The sequence below is a fragment of the Phragmites australis genome, chromosome 2 (assembly GCF_958298935.1).
Source record: "Phragmites australis chromosome 2, lpPhrAust1.1, whole genome shotgun sequence".
Taxonomy (NCBI): domain Eukaryota; kingdom Viridiplantae; phylum Streptophyta; class Magnoliopsida; order Poales; family Poaceae; genus Phragmites; species Phragmites australis.
Window position 1 is genome coordinate 36,308,350 of NC_084922.1, and position 14,351 is coordinate 36,322,700.

Here is a 14,351-nt window from a genome sequence, read left to right on the forward strand (position 1 = left end):
ATCATATATGGTTAGGCTTAATGTATATTAGCAATACATATTCTTCTATATATATGGGTATTTTTGAATTGTTGGGATGAAATGATGAGGTGTAGGGATTGAATTGGATAATAATGTGTAGGATTTGCCTGTGTTATAGCGATGATATTTTTGTATATGTATAATATTTGGATGGTTTGTGTAGATGGACCGGATTGTTCGTATATTTTTGTGGTGGCATGGTTAATGCAAATGGGGAGTTTGATAAGATGAGGGAGTAAGTGTTGAAATTTGGGAACCCTCCTTGCTTCGATGAAATTGTTGCTCGGGTTAGATCAGTTATGAATTTTGATGTGAATGTATGTAATGTAATCGTACGTGGAAGGTTTGATACCAGCCGGTGTGATAGGACTCACTATGTTGTTATGGAGTTAGTATCGGAGAATGATTGAAAGCTGTACAAGGATTATGTGAATGGTTTGTAAGTTTGTTGTATGGAGCTGGTAGTTGATGTGGGTATCGAAGCAAGCTCGATGCCATCGGTTAAAAGATGTGCTGGGCAGTATTAGCTAGGAAGTGGAGCATGTTGAGCATTTGACTCAGGAAATTCCTTCCATTGTCCCAGAGGTTGTCGATGTCTCCAAACTCACCGATGTTACTGTTCTGGAGGTACCTCATGCCTCTGTTTAGGAGGTAGCTGCTGGTGGTTGCAATAACTTTGATTTGACTGTGGTATGTAATGACGTCAGCGATAATTTTTTTAAGGATGCGAAGGCCTAAGGAAATGTCGAGGATACACCAATCTTTTCGTTGGATAGTGAGGACGAAGATGAAGATGGAGAGGTAGAAGAAGTGGAACATGTGTCTGGTATTGAGGAACGACACGTGGGTGCTGAGGTGGAAGGAGAAGCAAGCGAGGATGAGGATGAGGTTTGGTGGGATGGAATTTACATAGAAAAGGAGATAAGGACACTGAAGTCTGTACATGTGGATGTGTAATGCCCTAAAATTTTGGAAGGAAATTGGAAGTCGTCGTTTTTGATTTTTTTGGGTATTGAATCACTCTCGCCGGGAAAGAAAAGAGAAGAAAATGAAGTAAATTGCAGCAGTACATTTCTTTTAAAATAGAGAAGCTTTAACCATGAGAGTGGACTGAGCCAACCTGGGCTTGGGCCGGTTAGCCCAGCCCCTCCCCCAAAGGCCCATGCGCCCCCCTTCTTTTCCCCCTCCACCCCGCCAAACCCTAGCCATCCCCCTTCTTGTGCCGCCGCACCCCCCCTGCTGTAGCTCTTGTGCGGTAGAGAGAAGAGAAAGGAAGAGGGGAAGAAGAGGAAGGGAAGGGCAGCAAGGAAATCAAGGAGAAGAGGGGAAGAGGAGGTTTGGAGCTAGGAGATTTTGGAGTTTTCTTGCTGTGTTGCCCTAAGGTAATAATTCCCCTGCTGTTCTTCATATTTTAGTTGATGATTATGGCCGGTAGATTTTGGTTTGAGAGGTTTTTGTTAGGGGAATTTGTGGTTTGGGGTCGAACTGAGTTTCTGCGCGCAGCAGATTGAGCAGTATGCGTGCTCTTGATATTTCGGTGACCTAGATGATTTTTCCTGTATAAGTGATCAACTAGAAAGTTGTAGCTAACGTCTAAACCTAGCTACCAGTGAAATTTCAGAATTTTTGGCCACGTAGATTAGCAGATATGAAGTTTTTAATTTGGATGTCAGATTCTGGCGAGATTTTAAACAGTAATAGATCTATTCAGTTTTTGGGCATCTTAGAGGCCAAACCAGTTTTTCAGAATAACTAGGAAGTTGTATAGGATTTTTTAATATTTCCAATGGTGTGTAGTATGGAATTTTTCGTTTGATATAGCTCCGGTTATGCTATTCTGAATTTTCTGCAATCGATCAATTAACAGATTTCAGTATTGAATGTTCAGAGCTCGATTAGGCCATGATAATGATATTTTCTGTAGATCAAAATTATACAAAAGTTGAAGCTTGTGTTATGATCTACATGTCCACAAAATTTTAGAATTTTTCGTTGCGTATTTCTGGAGATAAACAAGTTTGGGTGGCCGCTGTCTGAAATTAACGACAGGTTTCTAGGGCTGTTTTGCTATGTCATTTAGGAGACCTTAGAGGCATGAGAAAATTGTGTCGTCTCAACGAAAGTTGTAGCCCTTGTTCTGTAGTTTCCGAAAATGTATTCGTTTGCTTTTATATCTGTGGTAGAAAAATAGTTACGAAAAAGATAAGTACTGCTGCTCGTGTCAAACTAATGCGTGTGTGCTGTTTTTGGTCGATATGTCTTGATTGAGGGTTTCGGGCGTAGGAGCGCTTTGTTTTATGTATTTGCATGTTATGAGGAGTGTTGGTGCTGAGTTATGGTTATGTTTAGGTGGTGGTTCTTCGTCTCACACTTGAAGTTGGCTATTATCGTCGGTAGAAGGCAAGTAAACGTAGCTATGTTGTTGCTACCGTTTTGACTTGTTATTTTCATCACCTACACTTTTATTTCAGAACCATGTCAATTTAACGGTGATCTAAATTTTATGTTATGCTTTATGTTTAAGCATGTTTAATCATGGACTTATATCCATCCTTACGTTGCTACAATTTTTGTGAGCTATATTGTTATTTGTCTTGAGGATGAAGTTGAAGTATTATTGGTAGTATACTTTAATGCAATTGCAGCATATTCTACCATGCGCATTTACATTTGCATATGCATTGGAAGTTATGTCGTAAAGATCACGACTGTACCGGTACACATCGTACGTTGCCCGAGGAGGGGTGCGATGTAAAAGAAGATATATCATTGCATTCATATGCATCCTTGGAGATTAATAACATTTATATGTTATTGTGGATATGAAGTTACGCATGTGGTTGTGATCTTTATTTGGAGTTATTCTTTAATGTTGTTAATACTATCCTAACATGTCTTATGTCTTGAGAAAACTGTATTAAATCGATGCTTAATCAACTTGTGGTTTAAATAACTTGTCAAAACAAGTTTGCTTGCTGAGATTTTATATCTCACCCTTGCATTACTCCTTCTAGGTATTTGATGCATGTCGTGAAGGGATGGGAATGTAGCAGCACGTTTTGCACTTCATGCCTATATTCTTTTTATCATTGTGCTGTAATAATAAATAAAGTTTAGTCCTTAGAGTCGTACGTAGGAAGTTTAAAGTGTGGTGGTGAAGTTAAACTTAATATTTTCCTTTGGGTTCATGTTAGGATGTTTCTATCCGTTATTGTGATATTCTACATATCTTGTTTATCTGTGTTAATACTTCCGCGATGCTTATTTTTATAGAGGAGATGCTGCCTTTTTTTTATGGTAAGTTGTAGGTTGCGTAGTTTAGTGGCATCCCAGGTTTTTTGGCGGCCCTGGGGTGTTACAGGATGTGCCCAAGGTGCCGAGCTACGCAGATATTTCATTGACCAATAATGCTCTTTGTGATAATAGCTTAATGTCTACGGAGGAGGAATGAGACAGTGAGAAGGAGTTGATTAAGAAGCGGATGATATTTGATAGTCTTGAGGAAGTAAAGTTATGGTTTCAGGGACTACTCAGTGCGACACCACAGGCCGTATGACATGGTTGATTCTTATGCGAAGGAGAGGTACACTATCAAATGACAGAGAGGTTGTGGATGAGTTTTATGGGTTCGTCTTATTCCAAGTGACGACTGACGATGGAAGGTCACAAATGTTCGACAACCTCACACTTGCGGATCAGCGAGACCCGCAAGTGCACTCCCAGTGCACGGCGAGGTACCTTAGTCGGTGCATCGCCCCCATCGTTTGGGCAGACCCGAGCATGACTATGGCATCTCTAATTGAGTCTATAGTTGGGTTTACCGATTACCTTGTGTTGTATGACAAGATATAGAGGGCGAAGCAACATGTCACGGCATTACTATGGGGAGATTGGAAGAAGGCATACGTGAGGGTACCTAGGATCTTGGGTGCAATTTCACATTTCAACCCCGGGACTAAGTGGTTCATTTCATCTGGTGGCATGATGGGCAGTGATAGTGGTGTCATAAAGCACGTCATGCAACGTGTGTTTTGGTACTTTCCTCAATGCATGGAGGCCTTCAAGCAATGTCAGTCCATGATTAACATTGACACCACTTTCTTGACGGGAAAGTACAAGGGTGCATTGATGATTGTTGTTGGCATCGATGCGGAGGATCAGTTGGTCCCCCTAGCATTTGCGCTGACAGGGGGAGAGAGGAACAATAGTTGGTCTTTCTTGTACCTAGTTCGCCATCACGTAATTGGAGCGACGCGCCAAATCTGTATGATATCGGATCGGCACCAGGGTCTCCTTAATGCAGCTACAGAACAAATGGAGGGTTACCCTCCTCTTGTGCACTGGTGGTGCATGCATCATTTTGCTGCAAATATTTGGAAAAGACAGAAGAGCAATGAGGTAATAAAGAAACTAAAGATACTTTGCAAAGTTAAAGAGGAGAGACAGTTCAACAAAAAGCTTGTAGAATTAGAGAATATCTTGAATGGGCATGCGATAGAGTTGTTGAAGAGCGAAATGGCTAATAAGTGCAAATAGGCGCTAGCGAATGATGAGGGTGGTTGTAGGTATGGAACAATGACTACAAATATGTCATAGGTATTCAACAATATCCTTAAAAGGCATTAGTCCAATGCCGGTATCTGCCATCATGGAGTACACCTTCCACAAATGCAACTTCTATTTTATCGATCAGTGGAAAAAAGCACGCAATGGACTTGATGCTAGTCATGTGTCGGGAAAAGCTATCCCTAAGCACCTCACGAAGCAGGGAAAAATACATACTACCTAAGAGGCACAACTCTTTGATCCAAAGAGCTATCTTTACAGTGTTACATCCTCATTTCGGATTAGCATCGAGGGTGAGAGCTCTGGCGGCAGGATATGTAGAGTAGACTTAACAATAGCGAAGTGCACGCACAGGACCCCTTGCTCCATCTCCCGTGCTCTCATGTTATCAGCATGCTGGATGAGAAGAGTGGACCACACATCCCTCGACTACTTGACCCTAGTGTATTATAAGAGAATGGCTCTGAAGACTTGGGAATCCACCTTTGAGCCTTTACTTGATTCTTCGTAATGGCCTAATTACAATGGTGATGAATATGTACCAGATTGTGGTCTACGAAAACGAAAACCAGGGAGGAGGAAGAGAAAACATCTCCAGAATGAGATGGATGATTGCAATAATGGTTATGGTGATGACATGTACGGAGGTGGAGACTTTGATGAGGAGCTTATTAAAATACGTTGTTTCATATGCAACCGATTTGGCCACAGGATGGAACAACACAACGAGGGCCCGAAGAATCAGCCAATTCATAAGAAAAAGGGGAATTCTAGAAGGGGGGGGGGGGGCAGTAAATCGCAGTTTGGTAGAGGTGAACTATTCAATATTGTATTTTGTTCCATGCCAATTTTTTTATATATGTTGACAATTTTTTTGTATTTTCATTATCTAACGATTGTGTGATGATTTATATTGCACGGCGATGGCGCACCCCGATTACCCGCTCCTTGAGACGTACTACGATAGGGATCACCGAGCACAGCTGATGGTCGACAACAACGAGGTATGATTTGTCCATAATTGCTACGTATAATTGCTAAGTAACATGCAGGTGTAAATAACAATTTCAATTTAAATTGTATCTTTCAGGTGCAGAAACCCCTTTGGATACGCACTCACGGTCCTCTCAGGTGAGATAAGAGGTACGCCCCATACATTCGGCGCACAGGCTTCTTGCCATTGGCCAGGTTGGTCACGACGGAGTTGCCGATGTTTGACATCGCAGCACTGACTGAACTAGTGGACCGCTAGAGGCCGGAGACACACACCTTTCACTTCTCTCGCGGCAAGCTCACGGTCACGCTGCAGGATATGGCCATGATACTTGGGCTACCAGTGGATGGACAGCCTGTGTGCAGGAATGTTCAGCCTGCTGGATGGTGCGTTATGATGGAGGCGCTCCTTGGCAGTAGGCCTCCTGAGCCAGTAGGACACGAAAGATAAGAAACCATCTAGCGCCAGCTCTGCCTGGTTGGCTGCCAACTTCTCGGAGTGCGCTCCTGATGCAGCGGAGGAGTTCGTTGAGAGGTGCGTTCACGCGTGATTGTGGCACCTTGTTGGGGGTTACTTGTTTCTAAACAGGAGTGACAAAATAGTTCCTTGAATGTTCTTGCTGATACTTGGCAAGGTTTGGAAGAATATCAGACTGTACAGTTGGGGATCCACCACGCTCACATGGCTGTACCGACAGCTATGTGATGCATGCAGGCGCAGTGGGGACCATGGCAACCTTGGGGGATGCGTGTATCTGCTTCAGGTGTGGATGTGGGAGCGGTTGACCGTTGGTAGACCCGATCGATTCCATCCCGAGGTATGTATTTTTATTTGTGCTTACATTGTTATTTTTATTTCTTCTTGCATTTTTATTTCTGCATAGATTGTTATTTAAGTCATTTATGTCATATGTTGTATTTTAACTGTAGGTTTGGGAGTTCGAGGATGAGGGCTCAATGCTAATAGTTGCTTTCCTTTGGAAAAACGTCAAGGCCGTGACTGGCAACACAGGCAGGCGGTACCTCTTCTACACCAACAAGCTCAACTGCATCATGCAAAGCTACGTGAGTGCAAATGGATGGGCATCTTTGGTTTAAATACTTGCACATGTCAGTTGACGTCGTTGTTATACGTTATTCATTTTCAGGTGAAGTGGGAGCCATATGACCGGCAAGAGATCCTAGGCATGGGACTTAGCACTTTATGCACACGGGACATGGAGTATTGGTGTTATGTCCTGCCATTTATTTGTTTCTTCATTGTTGAAATCTGTCTGCCGAACCATGTGATGAGGTAGTTTGGGAGGTTGCAGTGTACGCCTCCAGACACGGCCTCCACGTCGGTGACCTTGTACAAGTGAGTGAATCTAATTATCAACCTAATTTGCAGCAATACTTCCATGATTCATTCCTGCATTGTTACATTCGTTTATGATTTTATCATATTGTAGGATTGATAGGACGAAACAGAACGGTGCAAGAGATTGACGGAACGTCTACAACACCTACTTGCTGCAGTGGGCCAACCGAGCCCAGACTATAGTGCAAGGTGAGGCCTCTCACCGATCTGGTCCCTACCATACATGTGCAAGGATTATCGTGTGAGTGTATATTTATTGTGGGTTATGGTAGACGCATATGGCATGACTTTTGCTGACATGATGTTTTAATAATTTACAGGAGTGGGAGATGTGCTACTTCTTCCAATGGATTGATGGGCATAAGATGTATTATCCTAGGATTTTGAAGGTGAAATGGTTTACTCACTATCCGAAGCCATATGACAAGTTTGTTTGTTGTGTTCCTTCTCCATTGAATCAACCAAAACTGGTGGATAAAGAGAAATTGGAAGTGAGCAGAAGACGTGTAGCAGATCCTCCCTTATGCAACTGTGGGAAGCGAAACGTGCTTTGTGAACCTTCTGGGGGTTCTCCGTACTTTCATTTTGAAGGGATGACAAAGGTAAAAACTAAGCATGGTTGCTTGTTTACAAGTTGATTGAGGTAAATTTGGGTGTCATGAATTTGAATGCAGCGTCATGGTGCTACTTGTAACTTTCGAGATTTACTGTACGGTCCCTAAGGTGACTGGATAGATGAGGTCTAGGATCAAGTGAAGGGGAATAGGGTGATAGAACCATGTTGTCCAAGGAAGTACACTTGTGGTATCAAAGCTCGATACGGGATAGTGCCCTTCGAACTCGGTGTAGGGTACTACTGCGGGCATGTGGTTGGCAATGATATGGTTATCTTTATGCATATTATCTATATTTTTTGTTTCAATATGCTATATTGGCTGTACCATGTTAATGGGAGTTGACATGAATTTGTTTTTGGGAATAGAGTACGCGGATATGTTCATGGGAGGCGTACCTTGATAAAGAGGAGGTGGATCATGAGATTGCATGGCGCAGTAAGTGTCATCCGATGGTGCTGTCAAGCTATCTGGAGAACCATAAAAAGACAACTTGTGATTTTTACCGTGTCATGTATCCCCAACACAAGAGGAGAGCTATGGAGGGTCAAGAGGCAGTGGCCAAGGCGGTGCAAATGAAGACAAGAAGGCTCTTGTTGCTAATTTGCCCATGCTTATCCCGAACGATAATGAGGATGATGAGTTGGTCTATGATGGGGCGAACGATTAGCATGAGGGGTCAGTTCGATAGGTATATGGTTAGTGTGTTGTAATAATGTACTACATTATGAACTATTTGTGAACTTCATGTGCAAACACCGTCGATTGTATCATGTGAACTAAGCATTACTGCAAGTTCGATCATTGTTAGCTGTAGTGCAAATGCATCGGCAAGAAAATCCTTTATGATGGGCTAAATACCTTTTTTTCTAAGACGATGATGGGCCAAATACTACTACACGATAACCTAACCTAGGTTTTACGTAAAAGTCTAAAAATTATGGTATTTCATTTTCTTTAACCAATTTTTATTGATTTATGCTTGTAAGAGTCAAAATTTTCCTTTTAAAAATTTCTCCAACTTTTACCAAATGTTGTCATTGCTTGGTTTGATTAAAATGTTATCGAGGTTTCATTTTATTAGGCTTGAGTTGATGAGCAAAAATATGTCGATACTTAGGCATATATTTTGTTACTCCGATTTTGATAACGTAAATTTTTTCAGCTCATTGTTGCCAAAGTTTTGGCGAATATTGTGTCACGCAAGGGGCATCGCATTTGTAGGGGCTCACTGGGGTCAAGGTGGGAGGGAAAAGGGCTGACGTGATGCCTTGTTGTGTCACACCAAGCTCCTTGGCGTGACCAACACTGGTGTCGTACCAGCCCTTTTCCATTTGCAGCGCTCACTTGGATCGAGGTGGGAGGAAAAGGGCCGGTGTGACACATTGATGTGTCATGCCAAGTTAGTTGGCATGACTAAAGTTGGTGCCACGCCAGCCCATTTCTACTTGCAGGGGCGCACTGGCAACAATGAATTGAGGGGGGGGGGGCAGTGTGACACCGTGTTGAGTCACGCCAGGGAGATTGGCGTGACCAAAGAGACTGTCACGCCAGTGCATTTGGCGTGACAAGCCTGTATGCTGCCTCAAAGGCTGTATAGACTTGTCACACCAAGCGTATTGGTGTGACTGTGTTTCTAGTCGCACCATTAAGTTTGGCATGACAAACCACGGCTAGGCAGTGCAGAGCAGAGCAGGGCAGATGCATCGGCACAACGATACACAAATTCAATCTCGTGGAGACATATAATTCGCAAATACCAAAATTGTACGCTCGATCCATTTCTTTTATCGAGGGTTATAGAAATTGCTGGAAATGCATTTGATATCCTTTCATAAATAATCGAAATGCAATTCCATAGCAGCACACATTGTCATTTGACAGCAAAGTTATATGGTTCAAAACAACATCTAGATTAATACATATAATCCGCAGAAAAGCATCAAGGTAGTCCACACACGACGGTACCACAAGCAACACGATGAGACTGATGTGTCCACACAAGGTAGTCTACAAACAACATTATTCAAGCACCTCACACATTGAAATTAACTCATACCCATGGTGTGTACAGCTTCTTCTTTCTCCATTCACGGCCCGGGTTGGTCAGCAGGACATTAGCACTCCCAATATTGGTCCAGTCACGTCGACACTGCGACTGTTGCGAAGGTTGTGTCGGTGGAGGAGTGCCTGTGAGCTGTGAGCTCACAATTTCATCGGTCCTGTAGGATGGGTCGTCACCCTGTGAGTTGTCTTCCTCACTCTCAGAGGGTTCCTCGCGTGGAGCCTTACCTTTCCCACATGTAGCTATTCCCAAAGAGGTAGAGGCAGTCCTTGAGGTAGTGCGCGACGGCGTGCATGCAACACTACCACTACGACTGTCACTGCGGGCCCGGGTACCATAGTGCACCGGTGTCTGCTGCGTCAAAGCTGTTGTGTGTCTGGTAGATGGCTAGGAAGAAGTACCACTGGTGCTAGTGCCACATCCGGTGTTGTTATGCAGCTCATCTTGTATGCCTGCGGCGGTAGCTCCTACGAACTCTCTGCCATGAAGTAGGTGAAAATGTCAGAGTATATTCGAATACTGAAAAAATGTGGAAAACGTAGAACAATGGTTAATACGTGAACTATTACCTCCACGAAGGTGGCTGACCTTCTCACCGGAATCCCGTGGAAATAGCAACGCTTGTCCAGCCTCATTTGCAAGGCGTCTGAGTTGCTAGCCCTGCAAACACGATGCAATACATTATGTACGGTATAAACCATGAGTCAATACAATGTACTTATCACAAATTGCAACTACCATGTAGTTGTGAAGTGGGGCACGCTCAAGCTGGCGACCATGACGAGTGATCTGATCGTACTCATCTACCATATCGTCCTCATCATCGGATTCAGCCAAATCTTGTACTTGAACTGCAACTCGAGGTTGCTTGATTGTCAACCTGGAGTTGTTGTGCAGCCATCTCAAGTGGTCATACCAGTTGAGGGCACAAACAGCTAGTCGGTCTCTTATAGAGAGCCACTTAAGGCTCCTGGATATGTAAGGATGCTTGGAAGGCCCAAGACAGAGAGGAGAAGGGAGCCTAATAAGGCACCAAAATGTCCAGGGTTGGTACAATCATGAGATACAGAAAGTGCATATGTATTGGTCATAATAAGTCTACATGTGACAAGAGGAATAGGGGAGGATCATCTGCTATGCTTGGTTCTCAGACTATTGCAACTCCAAATGCCATTGTAGTGTTGTCAAACACACAGTAAAGCTCAACAAATATAAGGAAAAGAAAGATATCTACACATGTAGAACATTCTATACAACTATCAGACATATCTGGAACTTCAAAACAAAAGGTATTTTTTTCTTTGTTTACTTCATCTGTATTCAGAACTTGTGATGACAATGTGGTAAACTTATATTTTCTTTTTGTAGGCACCAATAAAGTCACAAAAAATGATAAAGAGCAGTGCCAATGCAAAAGTGGATATAGGCCCTAGTGGTTCAGCTACTATGGACTTGCATGCCCATGTGCCATTGTCTCAAGCTTCTTCAAGTGTCTCAATCAAGATCAATGTTGAGACAACTAGTGCTCAAGTTTCACCACAAAAACCTGCAAGGACGAAGATAACAACAACAAAAAAATTGAGCCTGGACCACTCCTACTTCCACCATGGGAGTCAACTAAACTGTGATATCGCTCTGTTTTAGAACTTCTATAAATAGAATGAGTTCTAAAATGTGGTTTGTTCGGTTTATACCATTTTAATTAATAATAGATTTTAGTCTTACGTAATAATCCTTATCAAATCACTTGACTTCGCTAAGGAGAGCAGGCTCTCAAGTATTGAATATGACTAAATCTTGACCTAGGATTGACATATGGCTATGCTACAGGAGACGCAGGAGGAGGAGAGTAGGGGAGAGGTGAGGTGGGGGCGGCCAACATAGTGAGGAGGGCACTAACGGGGATGGAAGTCAAGCGGGAGCATGTCCACAACTACGAACATCGTGGCCACAAGGGCAACAGCAGAGGTGGTGCACATACTCGAGAGCACGAATGCGACGATGTGGCGGTCGGTGCCTGGGATGGCTGTGAGGATGAGCTGAGCAACCTTGGCACCTGCGGCAAATCAGAGGGAGTATGAGTGCATGATGACTGGCATGAGCTTGCACAGTCAGCAACACACCTCATTGGTGGTTGTACGACAGGCACACTTTGGCTTTGCATGTTTGTGGCACATGTGCCACGGTTACTATTTTTTCAATAAAGTGTTTGCCAAATTAACCATAACAAAAAAATAATTATCAACCATAACAAAAAAGTAATTAACTTTAAAAACCATCTCAGCTTGTAAAAGTAATTAACTATAATCAAAGGCCAAAGATCATACACCAGCGATGCACAATATAAGACGAGGCTCCTGGATTTGGGGGGCCGGGGCGGCCGCCCCGCTTGCCCCCCTCTTGGACCGGCCCTAGAAACCTAGTTTCATAGGATTATTTTTAGGGACAATGAAAGAAAAAAAGATGACCCCCCCCCCCCCAAGTGTTGAAGACCTATACTTGCATGAGAAAGTGTTGAAACGTATTTATTGTTCACCATCTTTTTCCAATAGTCCAATTTTTCAAATGAACCAGTTGATGAGTGCAACACAATAGCATTTCACTAGCATTCGGATTTAGAAAATGCACTCATTATATGCTTTGAAAAATCTTGCAAACCTTCTTCCAAAGTTCTCAACACTAAGCAGGAAAGATCTTTCCACCCCCTAGAAAAAATCTTCCCAGGAAGTTTGACTACCATACATGTTCTTTTCATTTAGTTCTTTCCTAATTATCAAGATCACATACCATCTTTTTAAATTTTTTCCTGCTCGTTTTTATTGAGAACGATACCACTCCACTTGGTTAGGGCGAGGCTGCGAGCTTTCTTGTTCTTTATTTATAGCGATGATTTTATTTTTTTGTGATGGTGGCAGCTCGCCTCGTGTCACCATTGGGGTACGCCACTGTCCAAAGTTGTTTGTTTGTTCCACAGACGAACTTTGTGACACCACTGGTCCACTGAATACTGCCACTGACCATAGTGTTTGTTGGTTTCTTCCATAAACTAAGGAACATGCTACGTCCACTCTCCACAACGATTTGGTACACCTCTCTGTTAAAGATTGATGAGGTCGATCGTTTGGTAAAATTTCAACCACAAATATACATTGGATCTGCAAAGAAATAATTAAAATGTGTTCATACATCTCACGAAGAATACTTTAAGCGCAAGAACATAAACATTCATTTATTTTGATTTAAGGGATAAATAATCGTGACCTGTTATCTCATAAGATAGACCAATACATATTCCATAACTACTAAGTGAGCACTAATATATCAATTTATATATTTAGCATAAGAGGCTATATTTAAATATACCACCACCCACTCGTTATACCCGTACCTAATCTAGCACTAGTATATGTGTGAGCAATTTGATAGTTTACTATCATGATCTTTTGCTAATTCAGTGGATCTAGATTGATGAAACACTGGGTCATCACAGTAAAAAACGTGAACACCGGCATATTTTATGTGGCAACATTGCGTAACAAAGGTGAGGTCCTTGAATGAGAAAAAAACTCTCTTCTCCGATGGTAAATATTGAGAATTTGATATTCATCAGATCTCGTCCACCTGACCACATCTTCCACTCTTTTTAGACCAAACCACATCTTCCACTTTTTGATGTAAAGAATTTAATTTGCAAATGTTTGCGACTGCATCCGCGTATGAGTAGAGCTTGCCTCAGTCGTAGCGTAGCTCGACAGGACGCAGCTTTGCCAATACACTACTACAAAACCTATTTTTCGAGACACATAGGATTGATTTCTACAGGCGGTTCGTAGAAAAAACCCGCTTAAGAAAGTGACTGCGGCCCCGTGCGGCCAAGGACCGCCTTTGAAAAGTAATTTCCACAGGCGGTTCCTTACGTGGACCGCCTGTGCAAAAACTCCATAAATACTGCTTCTTCTCGGCTAGCTCCATTCAGACAGACTTACTGTTCGAAACAGTAAGCATTAACTGTGGCGGCCGATTTGGAAAATAGGGGGGAAGGTTTTGTTTTTGATTTCCTTGGAGGAGCCAAATAAGGTATGTATATCTCATCCCTAGCTTGTATTTTTTTGAAGTTTAGATTTAGATTTAAGGCTAAATTAGAGTTTCAATGTGATCTAGAGATGCTCATGGTTCTTGCTATTTTGATCATCAAATTAGCTCAAATTTGTTGCAATATTGATTTAATTGTGTAGATTCACATGATTCTAGTATTATATTTTAAAAATGTAGCTAGAATGTGATGTTTAGCCTTAGGAGGTTTCATCATGAATGGGGATATTTTCTCTAGATCTAGATCTAGGGGAGAGGGAGAGGGAGAGGGAGAGAGTAATGAATTCACATTATTTTGAGTCATAAATTTACGTTAATGTAGATTCAATTACGTAGACATATTATAATCATAATTAGCCCGTATATAGTCGTAGTATTTTCCATATGCAGCTCTGCCCTATCAAATTCAGTATGATCAGGGAAAAATCCAAAAATAGATAATATATGTTATCGTATTTGTTAAAATAGATGATATATCGACGTATTTATAAATCTAGCATATGTATTTAACATCTTAAACACCGAAAACTCGATTTTGATACCTGAGGAACCGAAAAATGGTGACCCCTACTGTTTAATGGCACCTGAGGTACCGAATACGGCACGGTGTACAATGTTGTATTCGGTATCTCGAGTACTG